General features: G+C 43.0%; 1 pseudogene; it reads right to left on the bottom strand.

Annotated features, from left to right (window-relative positions):
- Positions 1-8,955: 8,955 nt before the first annotated feature.
- LOC118667860 lies at positions 8,956-9,056 on the bottom strand (annotated as a pseudogene).
- Between the last annotated feature and the right edge of the window lie 16,158 nt (positions 9,057-25,214).

The raw sequence follows: 25,214 nt of genomic DNA, 5'->3' as shown, positions 1-25,214 counted from the left end.
AACAGGTTACCGTGGAATAATAAGGCCCTAAGAAAGGCAGCAGGTCGTATAGTTACCTCCTTGTGGGCAAAATCCCTGCCCTAAAACTATGCAACCTACTACCTCTTCCTAGGAACCCCCCTTTTTTTTCTTGCCAGTCTTCTGCTTGGCAGAGGCACTTCAAAATAACCTGTTAAATTAGGCTTTGGTTTTTTACCCCCAAAGTTAGACCAATTAGAACTTTCATTGGTGCTTTAAAATGTTACTGGTCGATAGTAGGATCTTATATGCTTAAAATCAAACCTCTTGTTACAAAGAAACAAAAATTCAATTACATCAGAGGAATGCAAACCAGAAGCCTAATATCTAGTCCACCTTATATTGTTGGAGCCACCAACTTTTAAAAACATTTAATGTATTACCAAAATTTAAATATCAAATTTCATAAAACTTACCTCTTGATAAGGTGAAAAATTAGGTGACACTATGTATAAATCCTGCCTGTAGCCAAGTGGAACAATTTAACTTACTACCAGTCCCCTTTAGAAGCCACGTTCCCTAGGTTACAGCCAGCCCTTGAGCCCAGTTATTTTGAGTTTTTAATCTTTTAATTATAATAAACAGAAGCGAATTGTGATCACCTTTTTGTTGCTATCAAAAACAAGTTTTTAGACACTATCACACTTTCCACAAAGGTACTTTTAAATGCTTTTACAAAATATAGCAGTTCTCCATAATTTGATTCACTTACTGGGCTTTGGCTAGTAGGTGTATGAAATGGGTCCTTATGTAATTAATAAATTCCTTTTTCTTCAGACCTTAGTTTAAGATAAGGATGAGTTTCCAAAGGCAGAGTGAAGATGATAGCCACAGTGGAGGCAGCACGTGTCAGAAAAGCACAAAACGTCATGACTGTACTTGCCACACAAGCAGGTGTCAAGATTTAAGTCGAAGAGAACTTCTCAAACTTTCCCACTTTTCTTTGGCACCTTTTAGTCCCCCACCCCCCTGCCCCCCCAATTTTTATATGTTCAAGTTTATAAAACACACAATTCTGGATCATGCACTTATCCATCTATGCTAGGAATGAAACAAAAAGCATTAATTTGGCCCAGATAAATCACCTGGGTTGGACCCATCAAAGAGAGATTTTGATGTTTTCTCTCATTTGAAGTTCCTGCTGGGAATGGCACTGCACTGTCGTCTTAGATCAGCAATTGTCAACCTTTTTCTCCTCATGGCACACATAAATTAGTTACTAAAATTCTGCAGCACAGCAAAAAATAGATTTTTTTGCCGTTCTGACACACACACACACACACACAAAAGGTACAATTTTGATTCATTCACACCAAAGAGCTATTGTTGGCTATTGCAAATTTTTTTTTTTTTTTAATTTAACCATCTAGGGGAAAAGAAGTCAGTGCCCTTACTAAATAGTCAGATGTTGCACGTTTTAAAAATTCTTACAGCACACCAGTTGAGAATTGCTGTCAGACACCAAGATTCAGGATAAATGTAAATATTTGGGAAGAGGTGACCTCTGATGCACCTCCACATTTTCCTTTTTCTTCTCTGAAAACAGAAATAAAAACATCAAGTACTTAAAACAGGGAGCTTTTAGCCTTGATTGATTATAAAAGCCCAAGGAAACGTATGGTTTGACCATTGGAAAAAAGCTAAAACGTGAGCCTTGCCCAGCCAGTGTAGCTCAGTGGTTGAGCATCAACCTATGAACCAGGAGGTCAAGATTCGATTCCCGGTTGGGGCACATACCCAGGTTGTGGGCTTGATCTCCAGTGTGGGGCGTGCAGGAGGCAGCCGATCAATGATTCTCTCTCATCATTGATGTTTCTATCTCTCTCCTCTCCCTTCCTCTCTGAAATCAATAAAAATGTTATAAATAAATAAATTAATTAAAACAAAACAAAACATGAGCCTTTATGGGTGTTAAAAATCAAGTGGCCCTTTCTAGCATTACCCTCACGTTTTCTTTAAAACAACACTCTATGTATTTCCCCATGTGACAGCTTCAGGGGATCAGGGGACCACCCTCGTTGTGAATAAAGGACCACTTCAGATTTGGGGGGCAAAGCTCAAGTCTTTGTGACTTACCAGGGAATACAACCCAACTCTCCTTTTCCAGGCTGGAGAGATGAAGCCATCCAAATCATCACACCAGTGGAGCAGTGGTTAACAACACTGCCCAAGGCCACCCCAAACCAGGGAGAATGAATCATAAACAATCTAATTCCATTTTAGCTCAGTGTCTTTCGATTCCATATTTACCTTTATCACCCAGGACCTCCCACAGACGTGTAAAGCAGGTTGTAGGGTGACAAGCCTATTCACAATTCCTTTGGACAGGTCTGCTCTCCTATTAAAATTGCCTGAAATTTTCTACACAACTTTCAGATTTTTGATTACTTTCCAATTTCTGAAATATACATGTGATAAATGTTAAATCAATGCCTACTATAGGTACACTATACCCAAAGAAAATTAGCAACTGGCATAAAAAAAAACTGTAAATATAAAACATTGTCAAAATTAATTCTTTTGAGTTTCAATATCATCTATATATATATATATATATATATAAAAAAGCAGCAAGTCTACTCCGCAGGGAAGGCAATAGATTGTATAGTTATCTCCTGAACAGGGTAAAATAACTACCCCACAACTATACAATCTACTACCTCACTCTGATAGAGCAATCTTTTCTTTTGGAATGGAGAGCACAATCTTTTTCAAAATAAAATGCAACATAAAATTATCAGCATCAATCTAACTAAAGAATACAGTTATTGTGATATACAGAAATAAGCAAAAGTATCTCCATACAGTCTACTGGCTAAAGTTTGTACTCTCTAAAAGAATAAGCAACTTGTACGCCATAAAGAAATGGTGCACTACAGCAATTTTACACAAGTTAATCTTAAATATATTGTACAATTAGCTTTCAACTTCCTATGAGGCCGCAAGGATGCAGACTTTCCTATCACGTTAGGAAAGACAGTAGATTGTATAGTTATCTCCCAGTGGTGGGTGTGACCCTAAAACTATACAACCTACTACCTCATCCCACAGTGAAGAGAACATCCAGGGTGACTGATGAAGAGTGGAGCACTGCAGGAAGGCCTTCTACTCAGTACTCCTGGTTCTCCTGTGTGATTAGAGGGCAGAAAAAAAGAAGTATTAGATCACTTTCTTTCACTTAATTTGAATATAAATTTAACAAAAGAAAACCTTGCACAGATCAGCAATTTAAATTATAGCTATGTATGATCTATGTATTACTTTAAGTTCCTGAATTCAGTTAATATTTTTTCTTTTAAAGAAAAAAACATCGATTTGTTGTCCCACTTATTTATGCATTCATTGGCTGCTTTTTGTATGTGCCCTGACCGGGGATTGAACCTGCAACCTTGGCATATCTGGACGATGCGCTAACCAACTCACCTACCCAGCCAGGGATTGGTTAATATCATTTTAAAGGCTTGGTTATCTAAATCCACTCCTAATACAATATATTTACAAGATCCAGAAATCACCTTTTTACATCACTTGATTATTATCAACTTGTGATCATATTGTAGTTGCTAGAAACTAAAATTTCATAAAATCATTTTATCCTACCTAAAACACACACACACACACACACACACACACACACACACACACACACACTATAAAGGAATACAAGAACCTAACAAAATCCAATGACTTCAAATCCCAAAAGTCCTATACTTCACGTGTACGTCACAATTAAATGCATAATGAACAAAGGGAAATAAAAATATACACACAAAGAGAGCCTAATTCTTGTTCTTTTTCTCAGGTTTGTTTTTTACTTGTTTTTTTGTTAATCCTCACCCGAGGATATTTTTCCATTGATTTTTTAGGGAGAGTGGAAGACATACGGAAAGATAGAGAGAAACATCGATGGGAGAGAAACACATCGATAGGTTGCCTCCTGCATGAGCCCCAACCATAGCACAGGCCAGGGAGGAGCCTGCAAATAAGCTACGTGCCCTTGACCAAAATCAAACCCAGGACCCTTTGGTCCACAGGCTGAAACCGGCTAGGGCATTAACTTCTTTTTAAATATGTTTTTATTGATTTCAGAGAGAGGAAGGGAGAGGGAGAGATAGAAACATCAATGATGAATCACTGATCTGCTGCCTCTTGCACACCCCCTATTGGGGATTGAACCTGCAACTAGGGCATGTGCCCTGACCAGGAATCAAACCACGATCTCCTGGTTTATGGGTGGATGCTCAACCACTGAGCCACAATGGCCAAGCGAGATCCTAATTTTTAAACTAGCCTAACTCATGTTTTCCATGCCACCAAGGGTGCTTTGAGGATCAAAGTTAGGGACCAAGATATTTAATCCCTTGGTACAATAATCTCTGAACTAAAGCAATATGATCAGTTTGGTTTTGTAATAAAAATCGTAATACCCAAATTAATCTAAACCACATTAGTCTTCAATTTATAGACTTTATATTTAAGAATTGACTACTATAAAGATTACCTACTTTATAAGGTATGCGCTAAATTTATTATCAAAGATAGTTACTAAGTAGTAACTTAGTAACCAAAACCTGCAATCAAGAACACTCATGGCCCTGACTGGTTTGGCTCAGCGGATGGAGCGTCAGCCTGCGGGCTGAAGGGTCCCAGGTTCGATTCCAGTCAAGGGCATGTACCTTGGTTGCGGGAACATTCCCAGTAGGGGGTGTGCAGGAGGCAGCTGATCTACGTTTCTCTCTCATCGATGTTTCTAACTCTCTATCCCTTTCCCTTCCTCTCTGTAAAAAATGAATAAAATATATATATATATTTTAAAAAGAGCACTCATGGCTTTCAGTTCAATGCAACAAAATTCAAAGTCCAGAAATAAATTCCATACTTTGGGATAATTGATTTTCAACAACGGTGCCAAGACAATTCAATGGGGAAAAGAAGTTTTTTCAACAAATAGTGCTGGACAACTGGATATCCACATGCAAAAGAATGAATTTGGAACACTACCTCACACCATATACAAGAGTAACTTGTGACAAATAACCTATTTTAAAAGAAGGGCAAAGGATCTGAATGGACATTTAAAAATATTGCTCACAAGCACAAATGGCCATTGAGTAAATATGACACTCAACATCATTTATTAGTCATCAGAGAAACAAAAACCAAACCACAATGGGATACCACTTCCAGACCCACTATGACTACAATTAAAAACATAGGCAGAAAGGCAAGTTAAATATCGGCAAGTATGTGGTGAAAACAGATCCCTCATATCCTGCTGGCAGAAATGTAAAATGGTGCTGGTGTTTTAGAGTTCAAAAAAAAGTCAAATAGTTTTACCACATGACCAAGAAATTCCACTCATAGTCATACTCCCAAGAGAATTAAACATAAAATTTATTCAGGAATGTTCTTAGCAACAATACTCATTTGGAGTCAACAAAAACAAAGGTTCAAATCACTCTAATTTAGCCTTTCTAAGCCCCTCAGCTTTCCTAGTTGAAACATCAATACCCTAAACTAAATAATCTGTAAGAATAAGGGGAAAGACTTAAAAGGCATCCAACATACAAAAGAGCCCACATCAAGTCTTTCATGTGTGCCATCTTATTTAATAGTCATCATCTCTATTTTACATACGTAGAAACTGGTGCCAAGAAGTTTAGTAAGTTGCCCAAATTATAGGAGATTTCATTGGATCTCCAAACTTATTATACTTGAGCCAATTTCTATTCTATAAGATCAGATGACTCAAGGTAAGAACATGTAGACAACTGTCTCTAAAAAAAAAAAATCAAGCCTTTCTAATTCTAGTATATGGGTTGTATTCTAAACCAACACAGTTCTTTCAGCCATGGTAAAACCAGCTGGTACCCCTATCCTAGCTCTTAACCCTGACCAATTTTCTTTTAAAATGTTTGAATCCTGAGCAAATGTAGGTATCTAAAATTAAATGTAGAATCTAAGAGAGAGTCATTTTTCAATCTTGGCAAGTATGACATGCTTTACTTTATACTATTTTTCTTGACCCAGCAATATAAATAGGTACCATGTTAGCAGTAAGCAATCTGGCAATTTACCTACCAAGGGCTATTAAAATGATCTTCCATTTGGGAGAAATATATACAAAAGTTGGGTGTTGATGGGTGAGGAGCAACAGTAAGATTATTATATAGCATCCACTATTCATTAGAACAGTGGTTTCTACCTTTCCACAATCCACAGCAAGAAAAGTCTTTTCTATTTCTAAATAGTACATGTCTATAAATATATACTAATACAATAAAACATTAATTCTGTTCAAAAATCACCAACTAATCCTTACTTTTATTATATACAATAAATTGATTTTGTGATCCATTGATGGTTCTCAAGCCTGCAGTTTTTAAGAAAACATTTGATTAGAGCAAATTTTTGAAACTAATATCTAACAGCTGAGAGGAGACACTGTTAATTAAGCAAGCTTTAAGAACCACAGAACACAACCCTAATACTACGATTATGGATTATCAGGATCCATGGAAATACTCATTAAGAAATAAAATAAAGTAAAAACCCTAGCATGTACACTGATCACACCCATATATTTCTTGGCTACTGGGAAAGAGAAAGAAGTTGGGTAATTAGCTAGTGCATTTTGTTCTTGAGATATTTTCCCCTCTATAAAGTGTACTGCAGAATCAGAGAGCTGCTTGAAGCCTGGCTTATTTACCATGTCTTCAGACAGATCATCTCTGGGGCTTCGTTATTTTTATATATATATATATATATATATATATATATATATATATATATATATATATTTATAATCTTAGAGGGTTGTTAAGAGGAAATAAAACACAAAAAGCACCAAGTACAATGCCAATTACTAGTGGGTGGATGCTCAATATCCTGTAGCTGTAAACATTCTTAGACAACATGCTATTAAGCCAAACCTATCTGAATTTTGCCTTTCAGATAATCCTTTTTAAAAAAGTAACATACTTTTATAGCCATTTTCTATCCTTATTCACACAGTACCTCAATCCGTAGCTTGCTCCTCCCCATTAAAAATTAGATTGTCCCTGGCTGGATATCTCAGTTGATTGGAGCGTCTTACCAATACGCCAAGGTTGTGGCTGAATCCCTGCTCAGGGCACATACAAGAATCAACCAATGAATGAATGCATAAATAAGTGGTGTGTGTCTCTCTCTCTCTCTCTCTCTCTCTCTCTCTCTCTCTCTCTCTCTATATATATATATATATATACATATATATAATTTGATTGATTAAAAATCATAATTCAACTTGGACAAAACATGTAAGAAACAGATTTCAGTCCAACAGAGCAATACAGGAAAGGAGCAAAGGGTAATAGCTAGCGTTGGGGTCAAGCAGCTACTTAGTGGCTGCTTTCTTGTGCAAGTTACTGAATTAGTTCTCTCATCTCCAAATGGGAAACTATAGCAGCCACACCTCATGGGGTTGCTTTGGGGATTGGGAACACATGCAAAGCACCTTAATAATCCAGAAGTATTCAACAAATGGTTAATTATTCTTCTTAATAAATTAAATCAGTTTGAGGAACTGTCTTTAAGACAATTTTACCTTCTCAGATATATTTGAGACCGTCAAAAATACTTATCTTTGCCCAGCTGGTGTGGCTCAGTGGTAACCAGGAGGTCATAGTTCAGATTCCTGGGTCAGGGCATATGCCTGTGTTGTGGGCTGGATCCCCAGTTAGTAACACTGCAATAATAACTGTATGGTGTCAGATGGGTAGTAGGACTTATGAGGAGGGGTCATTTCTTTAATTATATAAGTTTCTAATCACTATGCTGTACATCTGAAACTAACCTTCTATAATAATAAAAGTGTAATATGCTAATTAGACCAGACAGCCAAACAACCTTCCAGACGACCTTCCAGTCAAAGTCAGGGCTGTGAGGGCCGAGGCAGCTGCCGTGGCTAGGCCCGTGCACAAATTTCGTGCATTGGGCTTCTAGTATAAAATAACAAGGAGCCGAGATGGTTTGGCTCAGTGGATAGAGCGTCAGCCTGAGGACTGAGGGGTCCCGGGTTCGATTCCAGTCAAGGGCGTGTGCCTGGGTTGCGGGCACGTCCCTGGTGGGAGATGTGCAGGAAGCGGCTGATCGATGTTTCTCTCTCATCGATGTTTCTAGCTCTCTATCTCTCTCCCTTCCTCTCTGTAAAAAATCAATAAAATATATATATAAAAAATCATAATAAAAAAATAAAATAAAATAACAAGGAATAACTAATTGATAAAATTCTTTAATTTAAAAGGGGGAGAGAAATCAACAAAAAAGAAGTGCGTTGAAGAATGAAATCTACTTACAAAGTATGAATAAACTTTTTGTCAATACCTGTATCAAGTAAGGTTCCATAACTAACTTACTCATAACATTCACATTTTTTCAAATTTTTATTTTAGAGAGGAAGGGGGGGAGAGAGAGAGAGAAACATCAATATGAGAGAGAAACTTAGATCAATAGCCTCCTGTAAGCACCCCAACTGGGGATTAAACATGCAACTTGGGTATATGGCCTGACTGGGAGTGAAACCTGCGACCTTTTGATGTACTACACAGGACAATGCTCCAACGAAGCCACACCAGCCAGGGCAATATTCACATTTTAAAATCACCTTTATTTTAGTAAATGAAGTGTATGATATATCATAATGTTTAACATACTTGAATAGTCAACACTTTAAAGTTAGGGTTAACGTATATCCAAAACGGGCCTCAGTATGCCCCCAAAACTGTTTATACAGTACAGGTTTTCTACAAGAATCCATAGCTTTTATCACATTTGCAAAGAAGTCTTGACCAAAAGAAGGTTAATTGGCATAATCTTACTAAAAACACATTCTGAAGGCTACATATTGATAAAGTAAAATCTGCATTTATCAAAGGTGGTTTGTTTTTTTGTTTTTGTTTTTTTATGGAATGCTTCTTAAATTTGTGCCATACTTGCACAGGGGCCATGCTAATCTTCTCTGTATCCAATTTTAGTACATGTGCTGCCAAAGCAAGCACCAAAGGTGGCATTTTAAGCAAACTAGATTCTAAATTCTTAAAACATGCTAAATTCACTTAGTCCAGAAGCAGGCATACTCTACTTTCCAAATACTGAATACCTATTAAAAGCTTAAGCTTCTGAGCTAAAATGTCCTTCCAGAAGTCTGAGCTGCCTACCCTTTACATCAAGCATGTCAAACTCGCGACCCACAACGAATATTTTTGCAGCCCAGCCAATTTAACAGTATGTAGAAACATTTAAATAAAAATTTCGTAACTTAATTTTTACAATATCCTGTTATACATAATTATTAATAACAAACTACATTAGCTAATAATGACTGATTACTATAATCATATTGCATTCATTTCCTTATGCGCAGGCGCACCATTTCTCTCCACTAGTACTAGCAGCGAATATTTTAGCAGCTGATTGCCACGTCATTAGTCTTGGACTGACTTGTTCGGTGTGAGCAACAGGAAATATTTTGCTTTCGGAGAACAAGAAAAATAGGTTTATTTGCATTACGCTTATTAATTTGTGCAGTTATTCAGTGTCTGATAAGTTAATGTTCAAGAAAAAAATATTTTTATTAAAATGTTCCATTATTTTATGTTAACGATTACTCATTTATTTCAACCCTCTGTATTCAGCATGTCTCTATCAAAATAAACCTATGTTTCTATGAAAATTTAAGCTTTTGTGTGTTTTTTTTTTTTGCGGCCCACATAAACTTAAACCTTATTTGGCCCGAGTTAGCCTTTGAGTCTGACATGCTTGCTTTACATTAATTTACATACTCTTATAAACAAAGTAGCTCAGAAAGCTTTATTTTTAAAACCCTTTATTCCCGTGCCATCTTATGGTTGTATAAATTTCATTTTTGCTAAACTTCCATACAAGTAACAACTATTTCCTTCAGAATCATCGTTCAGTTTGACTTGCTGATTATCAATACAAATCAAAATTAGAATACTGGCTACTTACTCAAGATTTACTTCACTCTCAAATACTCAGGTTCAATATTAATGCAATTATCTGATAAAGCTGGCTGAATATTACAACATTACTATTCATCAAACTCTCCAATAGTATTTTGATTCACTGGACAGAGCATCTGCAGTATTTTTAGCAATGGATCGCTCCTGAAATTGACAAGATGTTTTTAGATGTAACTAAAGTTAACCTAATTCTAATGTAAGATCCCCGTTTTATATCCTACACAAACATTGCACCAAAATTTTAAACAGCCAAATACTAGGCCATCCTTGCCAAAAGGACCATTTCCTTTCATTTACTCTTAAGTCTCAAAGCAGGTACATAAGATGCTCTTGATTAGATGAAATTATCTAAATCCTGAATTTTTAAAATAAGGTAACTAATGTCGTGAACTCCAAGTATTCCTTTGTTAAATTTTCAAATGCAAATTGTTAATTTGGGGTCAATTTCCCTGCTAAAATAAATGCATTGTTACCTCTGTATTCCTAAGTAAACTCTGCTACAAACCCTGTAACACAGGCAAATATTTTTAAGGAAGACAATTCCACTTGGCTGACTTGTTCTGCTTAATGGTCCTCATTTATATGCCATTATTTCTTAAACCTTTAAAATCTTCTACCTTCCTATCTTTCATTATACCAATATGCCCCCAGGTTGAAAAATCCCTGTATTATCTACACATACCCAAAAGCAAAAGAAAAAAATGTGGTTTCTAGTTATTACATCTAGATTCCACAGTTCACTATAATTAACTATATCCTTAGCAGATAATTAATAGTTTACACTGTACAAGAGGGAATTCACTAAGAAAAATGTTCTTTCCTATGCATTAAGCAATCACATAATTGACCAAAAAGGGGGGTAGGGAAAGCTCACAAGAGTAGCTTCCTAACACTGTCACAAAGCAAGAGAAGATGACCAATAGAACAAAATACTCCCAAATCAAATTCATAATATTTGCCATTTTAAAACAGATCCTCTAAAATCTCAAAATATTCCTAGAAAAGCAAAGTAACACTTAAAAGTATAGCTGTCTTCTGACTTAAAATACTTAAATTTAGACCTAGAAAAGAGCCTTAAAAAATTACCTGATGCAATTTCCTCATATTCGAAAAGAGGTTGTGGAGGGAACATTTTTGACTAATCCGAAACTGCACATACTCATCTGGAAAAAGTTAATTTTTGAAGAGAATTCCAAGTCTGTTCAGTAGCCATTAGCCCTGTTAACTATTGAGCACTTGGAAATGCAACTAGCCCAAAGTGAGATGTGCTGAATTGCCAAATACACTCTAGATTTCAAAGACTTAGTATTAAAAAAAAAGTGGTGGTTCTCATTTATCTGGTTATTTAATGAAGTCCACTCTTAATCAGAACACCCACAAAGGCAAAGAGCATGCAGTTGACTAGGCCTCCTTTACTCCAGTCAGGTCACATGAGGCAGTGCTGACAACATTACTAGAACTGGGGATCCGGATTCTTCAATTCTCATCTAGCCACGGAAAATAATCATTGGCAATTAATATTCTGGGGTGGAGAACATCCTTTAATATCTAAATAAAAGCTTCCCAGACTATTAAAATATTAAGTGATTACAAAAGCATGCTATGCTGGTCACTGATGGCAAATTTTCCCCATTCCTGAGGGGAAAATACTCTACCAAATAGAAACAAACAGAACTGCTATTAATACTCCTTGAAGACCAGTTCTATGGAGAAAAATACCCTTTAGAAGAAGTTTTTCAGACTTTTTTTTGACACTGTCAGAAAAAGGTATTTTGCAGAAATACACGTCTACAGCTGAATCAACAAGTATTTTCTATTTTTTTAAAAATTCTGATCATCACCCACTAATTTGATTTAATGACTCAATGAAGTGGGATCTACAGTTTGAAACATTGGTCTTTATTTCTTTCTATTAAGTCTGAACTAAGTGATTTACAAACTTTCTCTTTATGATACTTGCAAAATTCCCGAGTCTTTCAAATTCAACAGAGCTTCAATTTTATGAAGAGGAAAATACCCTTTGGCTGTGTCTGCGAAGTAACTATCCGAAAAGGGTTCATTTCCCACATAAACTATCACTGTCTGTACCCTAGTGACACATTTTTTAAAATATATTTTATTGATTTTTTACAGAGAGGAAGGGAGAGGGATAGAGTTAGAAACATCGATCAGTTGCCTCCTGCACACCTCCTATTGGGGATGTGCCTGCAACCAAGGTACATGCCCTTGACCGGAATCGAACCTGGGACCCTTAAGTCCCCAGGCCGACGCTCTGAGCCAAACCTGCTAGGGCCCTAGTGACACATTTTAAAATGCTATTTAATCGTAACTGAATTTAAAAGGGGTCAAGACATTTGTCTACGCTCAAAAAGCTCAAAAGTTTAAAAACATTACTTTTAGCAATTGTGTACAAATACATCAAACACCCTCACAAAACCACTCAAAATAACTTACAAGTTTACAAGTATTTACTTCCTTAACTATACATACTCCCTGAATATACTGTAACTGAACCTGACCACCATACAGCAGAAAAAAGACCTGGATATAAACAATCGTGTCCTAAAATACATAATTTTACTGTTGGGAGATTTCCAAGTCAATACAGTGGGGCCTTGACTTACGAGTTTAATTCGTTCCCAGACCGAGCTCGTTAACTCAAATTACTCTATCAACTCAATGCAAAAAATCGGCCGAGACACAGCTGGTATCTCAAAAAACTCATTAGTCGGGACACTCGTAAGTCAAGGCCCCACTGTATAAATAAATACAGGGGACTGCTAACGAGGTTTTAACTTAGGAATTCAGTGCCAAGAAGACAGTACTTAGTACAGTTTTAAAAAGTAAACTCATCCAGTCTCCTAATTACTTCAAGAATTTAACACTCACTGTGCCCAATGCCTCCTCCTCGTTTGCCAACCCTCTCGTCAATAAGAAGTTTGCTCAAACACACCCTCATCTCTGGCACAGAAGGCACGGGTCCAGGCCCTACTGTAAAAGTTGGAGAGACAGAGGGCCATTGCTGGCCAAGGACAGAAAGGTGACATAGTCCCCGAACCGGAGCCCGCCGGGCACGTGCACCAGCCAGCCTGCTTCCAGGGGTGCAGCCGCCACTCGGGGCTGGGGCCGCTGGCGGGGGCCCAGGTGGCCAGGCACAAACCCATCCCCCGTGATCCCACTGACTCCCGCCCGACCCACTGCCCCGCCAAGGACGGCGGCCCCGACGGCCCAGCTGCTCCGGGACTGAGGCTGCGCTCGGCCGAGTGGAATAGGGGCAGGGAGCCAGCGCAGGGACAGCCCGCCCCGCACGCTCGCTCGCGTCCGGGCCCCCCCCGCACTTCCTACATTCCCTCCCGCAGGCCAGCCCCCAAGGCCAAGGTCTCCCCGGCTCACAAACTTGATGGCGGAAGTGACGTTGGGGACCTGGCGACTCCAGTAGCCAGTCACGCTACGGCGAGGGGAGGCGCCGGCCAATGGGCGACGACTGGGGGCCGGACTTCCCCCCAAGCTGGCTTGCAGCGAGGGAAGGGAGGATTGAAGAATGTGAAGAATGACCCCTCCCCCCGCCCGTGAGGCGCTGGGCGGGAAGCGCAAGGGGCTGGGGCCAGCCGGCCGCGCCACGCGGCGCCCATCCCCCGCCGGCACCACTGCCACCCGCGGTCCCCCTCGAGGCCAGCCCACCCGCCCCAGCCCCCAGGCCCCTTCCGGTCGGCCCCAATGCTCCCTTTCTCCCACCGCCCCAGGGAGTCAAGCGAAGGAAAATGGCGACGGGCCCGCGCGCGCCGTCCGTTTACCCTGCTGACCTCGGGCTCGTAGAAAAGGCCACCGTCTGCAGCTTCCCTTGGCGGAGTCGAACCGGCTTCCGTTCCCGCCGCCACCCGCCATCCCCCGAGAGCGGCGCGCGAGGACGCGAAAGGGAGCGAGGGCGGAGGGCCGTGGCGGCCTGAGGGAAAGCAGCGCGGGCGCCGGGAGGCCGAGGCGGGTGCGGACCCAAGCGCAGCGCGCGAGCCCATTGGCTGGACTGCCTGATTGACGTTCGCCTCGCCCTTTCGCCTGGGCGGAAACGGGCGCCCGGACCCCACTGGAGGGCGGTGGCTGGTCCCGCCCTGTGCTGGGCGGTCACCGCGGGAAGGGCGCGCGGGCCCGCCCACCCCGTCCGCTCCGGGTTTCCGATTGAACTGCCGGTGAGTGGTGGGCGGTGTTTCTCTCCCCCCGCCCCCCCCCCGAGCGTGACCACGGCCGGAGCCATCACGTGGCGGCCGAGAGCGCGCCGGGCGGCAGCGCTCGGGCTCCCGGCGAGGCCGCCCCACAGGTTGCCCAGCTGGAGGCGAGCTGGCGTTTCAGCCGACCGCCTCAGGTTTTGGAGCCCCTTTTCAAGGCAGTCTTTAATTTTCCTATTTTAAGAATCAATCGAGTGGAAGAACAAATGGATTCGCTTTCTTCCCCTTTTTCTGGTATTAATAAATAAATACATAAATTTTCAATTAACCTAAAGCACAGTTCCTGTGCGCCCATGAGGACTTTGCCCAACTAGGGCCCAGAGAGCACAGAGCGCTGGGTCGGTCTGTGCCTGGGGACCCCGCCCCCACTCGGGCTCCCTGTTTTCACTCACTCACTATAACTTTGTGCACAAGATTTGTAAGAGTGACAACATCAGCCTCCTCATGGGTAACGTTTTTGGCGGCACTTGGAGTGTACCCCTTGCGTTTAATTTATGATCTCATTGTATTAGAACTCGTATGATCGCACGGTAAATGCCAGAGGAGTTAGGTGCAGAGTTACTCTGTGGGCTGACGTGAACAAGACACTAAAAGAAAGAAAAGGAGGTTGGCCTGAAAGGTGGGGGAGATGCAGGGAGGGCTTTTAACTTGAAAGTTAAAAGACAGACAAATGGGAAAAAACAACTTTGTAAAGTCTGTAACCGACAAAATATGAATGAAAATGTCTAGTAGTTAAGAGCAAAGATCTGAAACCAGACTGCTGAGTTTGAATCCCAGTTCTGCCCTTTCCGCACGACCCGGCAGTACAATACTAGAGGCCCGGTGCACGAATTTGTGCAGAGTGGGGCCCCTTGGCCGGCTCTTTTTTATTTTATTTATTTATTTTTTAACATTTAATCACCTTTATTTATTTTTTGTTGGTTTGTTTTTGTTAATCCTCACCCGAGGATATTTTTCCATTGATTTTTTAGAGAGAATGGAAGAGAGGGAAAGACAGAGCAACATTGATGTGAGAGAAATACATCGATTGGTTGCCTCCTGCAGGAGTGCTGACCAGGGCCCAGCCGGGGAGGAGCCTGCAACCAAGGTACATGCCCTTGACCAGAATCGAACCTGGGACCCTTTGGTCCACAGGCTGATGCTCTATCCACTGAGCCAAACCAGCCAGGACATGAAACCGGCTCTTTGACATCCCCTGAGGGGTCCTGGATTGCGAGAGGGTGCAGGCCAGGCCAAGGGACCCCACCGGTGCACCATCAGGGCCAGGGAGAAACACAGGAGGTTGGCCCGGCTGGACCCCAGCAGCAAGCTACCCATTGGAGCATCTGCCCCCTGGTGGTCAGTGCACATCAAGTGAGCGGTTGAGCGGCCTTAGCATATTATTAGCATATTTTTTTTTTACATTTGATTAAATCTTTATTGTTCAGATTATTACATTTGTTCCTCTTTTTTCCCCCCCATAACTCCCCTCCTCCCAGTTCCCGCCCCACCCTCCGCCCTCACTCCCCACCCACTGTCCTCATCCATAGGTGCACGATTTTTGTCCAATCTCTTCCCGCATCTCCCACACCCCTTTCCCCCCTGAGAATAGTCAGTCCATTCCCTTTCTATGTCCCTGATTCTATTATAATCACCAGTTCATTCTGTTCATCAGATTATTTATTCACTTGATTCTTAGATTCACTTGTTGATAGATGCATATTTGTTGTTCATAATTTGTATCTTTACCTTTTTCTTCTTCTTCCTCTTCTTAAAGGATACCTTTCAGCATTTCATATAATCCTGGTTTGGTGGTGATGAACTCCTTTAGCTTTTCCTTTTCTGTGAAGCTCTTTATCTGACCTTCAATTCTGAATGATAGCTTTGCTGGATAAAGTAATCTTGGTTGTAGGTTCTTGGTATTCATCACTTTGAATATTTCTTGCCACTCCCTTCTGGCCTGCAAAGTTTCTGTTGAGAAATCAGCTGACAGTCGTATGGGTATTCCCTTGTAGGTAACTGAGTTTCTTTCTCTTGCTGCTTTTAAGATTCTCTCTTTGTCTTTTGCTCTTGGCATTTTAATTATGATGTGTCTTGGTGTGGTCCTCTTTGGATTCCTTTTGTTTGGGGTTCTCCGTGCTTCTTGGACCTGTAAGTCCATTTCTTTCACCGGGTGGGGGAAATTTTCTGTCATTATTTCTTCAAATAGGTTTTCAATATCTTGCTCTCTCTCATCTTCTGGCACCCCTATAATTCTGATGTTGGTACGCTTGAAGCTGTCCCAGAGGCTCCTTACACTATCCTTGCATTTTTGGATTCTTTTTTCACACTTGATCTTAGCCAAAAGGCCGAGAAGCGATTTTGGATTCTTTTTTCATTCCGCCCCTCCGGTTGGGTGTTTTTTGCTTCCTCGCATTTCAAATCATTGACTTGATTCTTGCGCTCCTCTGGTCTGCTGTTGGGAGTCTGTATAGTATTCTTTATTTCAGTCAGTGTATGCTTAATTTCTAGTTGGTTCCCCATCATAACATCAAGGGTCTCATTAGTTTTCTTGTAGATCTCATTAAGTTTATCGGCGGCTTCTAAACAGTTCTTGAGAGACCTTAAAAGTGTGGTTCTGAACTCTATATCTTCCATTGACAGTTTTGTCCTGTTTCTTTGTCTCCGCATTTTGTTATGCTTTCTTGGTGCACCCCCTAGTGGTCTTTGTGCGCAGTCTTGTAGTTAAGCCTTGATTGTTGTAGCTAATACCAGGGAGGGTTTGACCTCCAGGCCAAGTGGCTGTGAGAATCAGCTGTGTCTGCAGTGAGAGAACTTCTGTCCTCTAGGGAGGTGCTAATCTAGCCTTTGCCTGAGGCTATCCGGCAAATGCCTCTGTGCAGGGCTTGGGCGGGGTGGGTCGCACAGGATCAACAGGGTGGGCCAGAGAGAGCAGTTATGGCGGCTCTCAGTCCTGTCCCCAGGGGCTCTGCCTCTCTGAGTCCCAGCTACTGCTGCAAACCTCGGAGAGAAAGCTGCACTCGCTCTGACCGAAGCCAGACAGTCCCGCTTCTCCCGTTTGAGTCTGGGTCCCTAAAGACTCGCCCGTATCTGGAGTTCAGAGTCTGCGACTCCCTCCCGATTGAAAACGCCAACCGCGCTCTCCGCCGCCAGCCCGCTCCGCGCACTCTGCACCTCAGAATTTGACTTCAGCACTGCGCCTCCTCTGAGTGTCCGTATGCGTTTCTCTTTCCTCCTAGTTGTAGGACTTCCACTCAGCCAGCGTTCCTGTGGTTCTGGGTGATGTCCGTTCAGTCTTTTAGTTTCACTTTTGAAGTAGTTGTTCAAGGCAGCAAACTCCGGCGTTGACCTATGCCGCCATCTTGGTTCTCTATTATTAGCATATTACGCTTTGATTGGTTGAATGGACTTAGCATATTAGGTTTTTATTATATAGGATTTGGCAAATTGCTTATTCTTCCTGTGCCTCAGGTTCTCATATATAATATTGGGATTGTACCAAACACTTACCTTATAGAATTGTTGTAAGGATTAAACATTGCAAGTACTTAGAACAGTGCTTGGTGCATATAAGCACTACATGAGTATTTGCTAATACTTAAATATATACAGTACATTTTTTCAAATGAGTAGGAAAAGAGTATAGACAAAGGATATAAACTGGCAATTCATAAAATAAACAAAAATGGCCAATAAATACGAAGAGATGTTGATCCTCGTAAGCAAGTAAATGCGAATCAGAGCTATCTCCCAGTTTATGACAAATCATCAAATATGCCCTGAAAAACTATGATGGTGGTGTATACCTATAGTTGTCAATATGGGAAGATTGTCAGGGTTATATTGTTATTCGAGAAATAAAGTTACAAAGTAATGTGTATGACATGACCCCATAAATGTTAAACAATAGTTAGCTATAGAATTACTCATGATGTTTGCCTTTACACATTTCTGGGTTCTTAGCAAGTATGTATTGCTTTCATAATTAAAAAAATTATAAATACAAAAGCTATGCCAGAGATAGTTGTTCCTGTCAACCAACTGTTGCCACCAATTCAATGCCAACAGGAAGAAGAAATTTGGGAGACAATGAAGAAGAAAACTTGATCTTGTGCAAACTGCTCAACAGTGATACAGTATGGCTGTGAATACAGCACTGGTATGGAACAGCACAAAAGTGCTACAGCAAAACTGCACAGCTGTGGAACTCTGCTCTAGCAAGTAGTTTTGGGTGGCTCAGCTCTACCCAGCTAAACTCAGTTTTCTGGCTCTGTTGGAAAGTGTGGGTCCTCTCGCAGCAGGGGAACTGGCATATATGGACAGAAGTCCCCACCCCTGATTCCTGATTGGTCTGTCCTCATGCAAATGAGGACATCAAATCCTCACAGTTTCATTGGTCCAAAAGGCACTGTCTTGATTGGTCAGAATAGAGCTGCTCTGATTGGTCAGAGCTGCACAGCTCAGGGAAAGCCTCAATACTATTGGTTGAAATGGGATTCCAGGAAACCTTTATAAGGACTGGCTCAGATGGCAGAAACACAGTGCAAGCAGGCAGTTTAGCACAGAGGCTCTCTGCAAGGTATGGTTTGCATAAGAGACCCTTGTGCAGAAATGGCTATGGGCTCTGGTTTGTTTTTAATTTGAGCCCAGTTAGCCCTCAGGAGCCCTTTTTAGCAGGTGTCCTTTATTTTTCCCCTCAGGGTTCACATTTCCCAATATCCATTGTCTCCCTTTTCTGTAGTAAATAGAAACCCAGTTTTTAGGTGACAGCAGAACTGAGTGCCCTCTGATGTAGCTATGTGGCTAAGTTCTGGCTGCTAAGATGTGAGCAGGAGAATGGATGGGATTTCTGGGTTCTGACCTCCAAGGGGAGGTTTTGCCTTTTCTTTCCCTCTTTCTGATTTCCAGCTGCCTGGGTGGGATGGGGTGTGGTAGAAAGACACATGGAGGGGAACCCCAGTCCCCTGCTGTCATCCACCAATGCTTGTACTTTAAGTGAGATAGACATGACTTATCCCAGTTTGAAAGGGGGCAGCAATAGAATGTTGGGGAACCAGCTAGTACTGAAAGAAATATTAATCATGCTCTGTGAACCGTGACTGTTTTATTCTGATTAAAGAAGGCACCTTCTACCCTGGCTGGAGCTGACCTGGAAAAGCAGCCCTTCCTTCCCATTTGGAGCTGCCTATTCTCATGGAAAGATGAACAACTTTGCTGCAGAACCAGAATTGCCAGCCCTTTGAAGGTCCCCAGCCCTTCTGCACACCTGCAGGCCTTTGCAGACCTCCAGCCTGCTTACCTGTTCACTGCTCACCTGCACTCCCTTTGGCTATTCTCCCCACCCCCAACCCCAGCCCTTGCATATCACTAAGCCCTTTGAAGACCCCTAGTCCTTTTGCATATCTGAAAACTGCCCTTTTGCCTACTTTTCCTTTGTACTTTTACTATTTAAGCAACTGGCTCTTGGTGTGATGCAGAGCAGATTTCTGTGGCTGACCTGCTGCTCTTCCACGCTGCCGGCAGGACTGGAATAAACGCTCATATATGATTCAACACTCTCTGCTTCATTGGCTTGAGTAGTGACAGGCAGCATAGACCCATTGTTTGTCCGGTTACAATTTAAGCCCCTGACATTTAGGAATACTTCCACAGGAAGCTAGCCTCATAGGTCAGGCATGCCCACACAGCGTGCTCTCCTTCTGCACGTGGCTTCTTAGGAGGTGAAGAGGGCATTCTGTGGAAAGAGCACACCGCTTTTGGAATAGAGCACACATGGAATAGAGCTGGAAACCCCAGCTCCTGTTTCCCAGGATGCACTCTGGGGCAGCTTCTGTGTTCAGTTAGATCATAGTAGGGAAGTGATTTGGAACTGCTGAGTGATGTGCAGACCTGGTGTCATTACTGATCATTATTTATAGTGATAGCAAGAGGCAGGAAGAGCATGAATTTGAATCCCTGCTCCTGACTAAGGAGGCAAACCGCCGCCCGGGTAAGCCAGCCCATGGTAATCCTTAGGTTCAAGTCCGAGCCTGTTCAGAAACCTGCCCGCAATCTTCCCCTCCACTCCCCATGCTTGTGGGGGCACAGCTCCAAACACTCACTGCTCAAGCCTCCTGGAATGTTAGTCCTCATCTTGGCTGGCTGGTCCTGGTCACTCAGATGGCATTTGCTTAGCCGGCTCAGGGAGACCTTTCCTGACCACCCATATCTCACCACTCTATTTTTATAACACCCTCAGGGTTTTAACACTCTCTGAACCCATCTTGCTTGTTTTATTGTTTGCCCACCAAGAAAGCAAGAACCTTGTCTGTTTTCACAGCCATGTCTCCATCTCCTAGAACAGGGCTCCGATGCTCATAAACATCTTTTGAAAGAAGTGTGAAATTAAAAGCCAAGAGATTAGGGCAGTTTGTAGAGGGGGGCTGAGCTCCAAGGATACAAACAGGTGGAGAGGACAGCAAGCAGGAGTCCACTCTTGAAGGTGGTGACCAGCAGAGAGTGTGAAAAAGCAGAGGGAATACCAGCGAGCTAGACCAGGAAGGGAAGGAGATGCTGAACCCCGAGAAGACCCCAAACTGCTCTGCTGAGGTTCCACGAGTAGCCAAGCTCCAAAGGACCCCGGAGACCCAGTGTCCCTGAGGCCATGCCATCTCAGACCACACTTTTTTGTCCACACCTCCCTGCAGGCATCCTCAGGACAAAACCCTCCCTCCACCTTTGTTTTCCTGAAGCCTAAGTAAATCAAGTAAAGCAAACACATTCCTGGCAACCCTCCCCAGGCGAGATTGGGGCTCTTTGTGAAGCTGCTCCCTCTGGCCCTGCAGTCAGCACTTTGCCCTAGGTGAGCAGTTCCCCCCTGCCCCCCCCTTCTTCACAGCTTAAACCCCCTGCCCATAATCCTGGGTGCCCACCACGTCTTAGTGCAGAGCATGGACGGATAAATCAGGATAATGCTGACTGGGCAGGGACTCCTGAGGCCTCACTCTGAGGGAGATCCCCAAAAAGGCACACATCCCTACACACCACCCGAGGCCGCAAACTGGTGATGGCTTGGAGTTCCCATCTGGTTCACAGAAGTGCTTTTTATGTCCTTGCAATGTTGTAAGTTTATTTTTAATTATCTGACAACTTTCAAAAGAATCAAGACATTTAATAGTTTAATAATCTGGGTTTCTTGCTTTTCTTAAAAAAACACACACACACACAAAATAAAAACAAAAACAAAAACCTGAAATCTCTGGCTGTATACACTCAGCCTATGTTCCAGCAGGACAACATTTTCTTTAGATACAGCATGGCAACTGCTAATTCTCACAGCCTCCCTGTCCTCCAGCCGGCTTCATTTTTGTTAAGAGCCTGACTCCCATGGTCATCTGAGTTTGTGTCCTCGCTGCCTTCTCTTTGCAGGCACGTCTACTGCCCCACTTGGGCCAGTGGTTTTGACGTAGGCCAAGCAAAGTCCTTTCAGAAACTAGGAGAAAAGGACCCCTTAGCTTCAGACTAGAAGCTGTAATGGCAGGAGAGAAGAGGGCATTCTTCAGGAAAAAAGCAAAACAATCACAGAGAAAGAGACAAAAAAGAGAAGGGGGCTTCTGAGAGTAACTAAGTCTGGGCCCTGTCACCTCTGAGGCCACCCTATCCTCTCCCCGGTGCTTTTCAGAAGTCCCTTTCCTTCTTTCCCAGCTGAGCAGGGCAGAGCTCGTGTCAACTGCAACCAGTCACCACTGAAAACAAGGTAGCTGGAAGGAGGAGGGACTTGAGAATGACATTCAGAATCCATGCTGCTAACTGTGTGATTTTAGACAAACCACCAATCTTCTCAGTTCCTTCATCTGTGCAGTGAGGACCCCATTGCTTACCTCCTAAGGGGAGTGAAGTTCCCATAATGTCATTTATGTGAAGCATCGGATGCAATTCTACTGATTGCATACCTCTCGGTGCACCTAAGGATTCCATAGCCCGGATTGAACTTTATGTTTACTAAAAACTGGTGGCTGGAATTAAGAAGAGCGAGTTCCTTCCTGAAGAACAGCAGGGTTCTTTAAGGACATATTTGCAGATCAGTATTCTGGGGTAGGCTGGAGAAGACAGGCCTCCGGCCAGATGGACTTGGATTTGCATTAAGTTTACTCTTTCAATGCCTGTGTAATCTTGGGCTACACAAGGTTACATTTAAATTCTCGGACCCGGAGTTTCCTTCTATCAAGTGGAGATAATAATTCTTACCTCCTTCAATTATTTTAAGAATGGAATTAACTCATTAACATAAAGAGTGTATACTAAGTGAAAGATTCAGGGTTGGGCTGGGGCCACACAAAACAGACTCAAGGCTCAGTGTAATCAAAGTAATATTTATTCCAGGTACCTGGGTGCAGGCGGTCTGACTCGAGAAAGAGTCAGCGGTGAATTGGGGGGTGGGAGGTGGAGCAGGCCTTTTATGCTCAGGGAGAGCTGCAGAGGGGGCTTCGGCTTGACCCAGATATCAGGACCGTGCCCCATGGTAGTTTTATGGCCTTGTCCTTTGTCCTTCTGCTGGCGCCAGAAGTCCTTTCTCGGGGGACTGTGCAGGGGTGATGGTCTTCAGGAATTTCTGTAAAATAACCACTCAGGGGAGCATGTTTGGCAAGGCTTAGGCTAACAGAAGGCTCTTTCCCTTTGACGCTGGTTAGATTTTTTAAGGCTCAAGCCTTGCTTTCTCCAGTTAACCCTTTCACTAAGCATACAACAAATTGTTGTTATTATTGTGAGGGAAAAGGAAAAGCTGCAGTGAGAACTGGCCAGGGGCACGGGCTTCATTTCTGGGAAACCATTGCTACTGTGATTTCTGGCATCTGAAGCTCAATTGAGCTAACAGTGCCCTGTGAGTCCTCAGAGCACAAAGCTGTTCTGTTCAGTTGTGCTAAGGACTCACCTCTTGCACACCCACACCAGCAGCCAAGCCAGTGGCCCCTACCATTCAAGGCTGCCTGTGTGAGCTTCAAGAAACAAGTGCTTTTTAAACAGATTCCTGTTTGTTTTTTAAAATCTTTGGATGATCAATTACCAACATAAGACCACTTATTAAGAGAGATACCACAATGTGGAAAAAATATTTTTAAAAGGTGAAATGTAGCATCTTGAACGTTGCAGCCAAAAGGATAAAAGTTGTAGACTGATTCCGAGGCCCGACCTCACTTCCCTGTGCAGAGGTCTCGCTGGCGGAGGAAGGAGAGGAGGAATGAGATGGGTTCTGGGGAAGCTTTGCCTCTTTATTTGACTTTGGCACAGAACCTGGTGCTGCCTTGCACAATATCCTCCAGTGCCTGTTGGGACAGATGGCCCTGCAGGCACAGCCCGGCTGCCAGGCCTCCTGGAGCCCTGCGGAGCAGGTCAGCACTTGGTCAGCATGGGGCAGAGCGGGGGAAGGCAGTGATGCCCATTCTTTTAATGAGCTCTTGAAAGTAGGGACTGATCACCTGAAACTATACTGTACCTCAACTCTATTTTAAAAAATTAAATTAAATTAAAAAAGAAAAGCAAGCAGTGCCTGATGGAGAGTGTTCTTGGGGGGACCTGGGCCCATGCTGCATTCCGTGCACTGCAGGAGCGCCCTCCTCTGCTGGGAGAGCTGTGGGGCTTCCAGTTGCTGGGCCACCAGCTATAACTTCTCCAGCCTGGAGGCCTGTGCGCACTCCGGCTGCCTTTTCAGAGTGGCAGCCCGGCATTTGGTGCCACTGAGCAGGCTGTCTCCAACAGCCTCCATCATGGCCCACGTGTCTGTACTGGTGGCCCGGTCCCAGGAGCTTGTCTGTCCTGTGGAGGCAGCATGAACATCTCCTTAGGAAAGATCTGCAGAGGGCAGGTCCAGGCACCTGGTTCATGGTGCTGCCTCAGCCTCTTTCCTACCCAAAGAACCCTGGCTCCTCAGGCCAGCAATGGTGGGCAGCTAAAAGCACAGTTTGCTTTCTGCTTCCCTTGCAGTTAGTTAGGGGTGGGTGGCGGGTGTGCCACAGAAACAGAAGTGGGAGCTGTTGGGTAGGGCTTCTGGGGAAGCTGCTTAAAATAGGCAGATGCCTCTGGGCCTCGCCCTCTGTCTGTCCCCTTCCTTCCTTCCTCCAGGACTCAGGGATGCCCGAGTGGAGCAGCCTCCCCGTGACCATGTTCCGACCAGCACACAGCCCCGCTGAAAGAAGAGGGCGGAGCATTGGAGCCGCCAAGCCAGTAGCCCTGCCTCCCTGCCTCTGGACATTTCATTAAGTACAAAAGTGGAACCCCTAACCTAGCCAATTTGGCTCAATGGATAAAGCATCACGATGCCTGCGGACTGAAGGGTCCTGGGTTCGATTCTGGTCAAGGGCACATGTCCAGTTGCAGGCTCCATCCCAGTGTGGGGCGAGCAGGAGGCAGCTGATCAATGATTCTCTCTTATCATTGATATTTCTGTCTCCCTTCCCTCTCCCTTCCTCTCTAAAATCCATAAAAATATATTTTAAAAATAACAATAAAAACACAGCTTTAAAAAAAAAAAAGCAGAACCCCGATTTTTTTTCAAATTATAAGAGAAGGTTTATTTAGAAAGTTACAGAGGTAGAAAGGAGTCAGTAGGGCTGCCTAGGCTCCGGAAACAAGTTATGGAAGCAAAAGAAGGGCGTTTGGAGCTTAGGAGAGAGAAAGGCAAAAGCAATGCCCCTCCAGGGAAGAAGAGGGTGACGGGAAAGGCCTTAAAGGGAGAGGCCTCATTTTTTTAAGCAACATAATCAGACATAATCTATCACAATCAAATCCAGATCTTTTTTGAAAAAGTAGCCAATTGGAAGGAACTACCTGAATAATTTTAAGGGGAATGAAATCTCAACCCACCCACTGTGATATTTCTAGGAAGTCCAGATCTTGGTCTCTCAACTGTCCACAGTCCACAGCGCCCTTCCCTGATGGGTCAACTTGTTGGTCTCAGCTCATCCTTAAATCTCAGCTCCAGCATCACCTCTGTGATCAG

Source organism: Myotis myotis, unplaced genomic scaffold, assembly GCF_014108235.1.
Source record: "Myotis myotis isolate mMyoMyo1 unplaced genomic scaffold, mMyoMyo1.p scaffold_m19_p_12, whole genome shotgun sequence".
NCBI classification, from domain to species: domain Eukaryota; kingdom Metazoa; phylum Chordata; class Mammalia; order Chiroptera; family Vespertilionidae; genus Myotis; species Myotis myotis.
This window is presented reverse-complemented; position numbering and strand designations above follow the sequence as displayed.